Source organism: Buceros rhinoceros, unplaced genomic scaffold (genome assembly GCF_000710305.1).
Source record: "Buceros rhinoceros silvestris isolate BGI_N320 unplaced genomic scaffold, ASM71030v1 scaffold26961, whole genome shotgun sequence".
NCBI lineage: Eukaryota > Metazoa > Chordata > Aves > Bucerotiformes > Bucerotidae > Buceros > Buceros rhinoceros.
The window spans coordinates 2,665-5,129 of NW_010392901.1; the positions used below are offsets into that span (position 1 = coordinate 2,665).

General features: G+C 54.9%; 1 protein-coding gene across 1 annotated transcript in view; it reads left to right on the plus strand.

Annotated features, from left to right (window-relative positions):
• Nucleotides 1–2,465, plus strand: part of LOC104500945 (PR domain zinc finger protein 12-like) — a gene marked incomplete at both ends in the record, with an annotated part of 7,507 nt that overhangs the window by 2,522 nt on the left and 2,520 nt on the right. The gene's annotated exons all lie outside the window — the stretch shown is intronic.

Sequence of the window (2,465 nt, forward strand, 5' to 3'; positions counted from 1 at the left end):
GGAATGGAGGCTGGTGTCCAGCTTGCTGGCAGCACTGGAGCTATGTGCACACAAGTCACACAGTGCCAGGGGCGCAATGGCAGGGACCAGCCCCGCTTGTGTAGTATCCACGACCCGATGCTGTTGCAGGTGGAGGAAGGTGGTAGCTTGGAGACCTGTCCCTGTGCTGCTGTTTCAGCTTAGAGCTGCAGGAGGGAACATCTCGTGTTCCATCTCAGACCAGCACTGTGGGACTGTCCCTCTCCAGAGCAGGGTCCAGAGTTCTGCAGGCTCAGTTCCCGTGGCTGCTCACAGCTGGGAGAGGGTCTTAGCTGGGGAGAGCACAAGTGCCCACTGGTTCCCTGGGCAAGGGCAGCTCCTGGATCTATCCGGGCTCCTGCACTGGCTTAGAGGAGCAGATGCTCCAGTGCTCCACGGCACAGGACCACAGCTCAATCCTGCACTGAGCCAGTACCAGGGCTGGGTTTGGGATTGCTGCAGCTGAATGGGAAAGGCGAGGGGGTGGGTGAGGAGAGAACAGGTATTTTCTTCTGCTGTGGGAGAGGCCCGTGTGCCTCTCGGGGCTCTGCTGCCTTTCCCCGTGCGGTGCTGCGAGAGCCTGGGGTGCTCTCCCCATCTTGGATCCCCCCTCCATAGGCTTCATCTACCCCCGGTTTTAAAACCTGATATACTTGCAGACAGCAGCGTAATTACTTTTTATGAATGTTCTACCGTTATACAAAGTAGTACAGTTATGCCAGGCGGCAGCGGCGCAGTTAAACACACAGCCGTGTATCTTACACCTTGTGCGTGCAGGGACACTGGGGCAGCTGAGCCAGTACCCGGGAGGTGCGCGTAGAGGCCCCGTGCAGCCACAGTCTGTCTGTGGGCTCGCTCCCGGGGCTGAAGCAGCGAACGCCAGAGCAGGATGAGTTTAATTCCCTCGGCACAAGCAGCAAAGTTGAAATGTTGAGAGTGCTGGACCCTGGGTGACGGGGAGGTGAAAGTGGGGGAGAAAGGTGCCTGCCACCACGCTGCGTCGTGCTCCCCAGCATGGCAGGAGCTCCTGCTCCCGCTGGGTTGGCATGGGTACATGCGTCCCTCTGTGCTGGGAGGAGCTGAAAGGGTCAGGGCTTTCCCTGTGAGAGTGTGAGGAAGGGAAATTTGAGTGTGCGAGGAGCTGGGTCACAACTGGGCACACAGGTTGAGGATCCACGTCTTTTGCGGAGTCCCCATTCCCGCTGTGCCACACGCTGCTGGCACACGGGACACGCTGTCCACAACAGATCGTGTGTTCCAACTTGCTGGGCTTTGTGCACCTGTAAGAAAAGGGAAAGCAAAGAGGATTTCCTTATTGTGGTCATCTCTCTGCTCACTAATTCCCTGGAACAGAGTCAAGGGCACACAAATAAGGCAGCTTGGACCCGAACGAGCTCCCCCCTTATCACCCACCACTCCTGCCTTGTCACCTCCCTCACCACAAATCCTGGACCGAGGGCGCAGCATCAGCCCGAGAGCAGCGGAACAGCTCAGGCTCGGACAGGGGGTGTGAGCACCCGCCGGATCATAGCCGTGTCCTCTCCCAGCAGCACTCGTGTCTGTGCAGGGGCACTGTCACCACCCACCCCTCACCTGCCACGGGGGGCTGCACGGCCCCCTGCCCCCCTGCACTGTCTCCTGCCCTGTGCCCGCTGCATGCCGGTCCTGGTGGGCACCGTGAGCTGCACTCACCTCCGCTGTACCGCAACTCCAGTGCAGTATCTCTCAGGCTGCCTTTCTCACCCCCCCCACCACAAAACCCAATTTATTGGTTGTGTTTTCACTGCTTGCCATTAATATTTTCGTGTGTGTTGCCCATTCCTACCCTTACTCGCCATGTTTTTTTGGGTTTTTTTTTCCGTCTCTTCCTCAGCAATTCCAAATTGCTGCTGCTGGAAAATAAAGTGAGAGCAGTGAGTTTTGGCCTTTGATCCGGAGGCCAAGTGGATCCTAGTGGGTGATTTAAATTGCTTTGGGGTGTGTGCACAGGAGTGCTCACCCACTGCTGCCACGGGCACACCAGCTCCAGCAGAATAAACCACACAGGCACGCATGCAACCTGCTTTATCCCTGCAGAAACATTTTATTTTATTTGCTTGTATTAAAAATAACTTGTTTTCTGTTAAGAGATTTGGGATGCAAAATGTTATCAGTTTCTTCTGCCTCCCAAATTCCTACTCTGCAGCCCCAGTGAAGTCTTAAAAATATGAAGTCAAAATTCTCACCGCTTTCAGGTACTTAAAATAAGGCACATTTTCAGTGCCCGAGTGCTCTAACTTAGGATCGGTGTTTCATGGGGATGATGCTTTTTCTCTGTGTGTAGAAAACTGTCCTCTGAAAAGATGGACTTGCCCATTTCTAAATTAGCTTCTTACCTCCAGGGACCCGAAGGGAGAAAATCTGCCCGTTTTTTGGATAGAGCGATGCTGTTATTAGTGTTGCCTGAA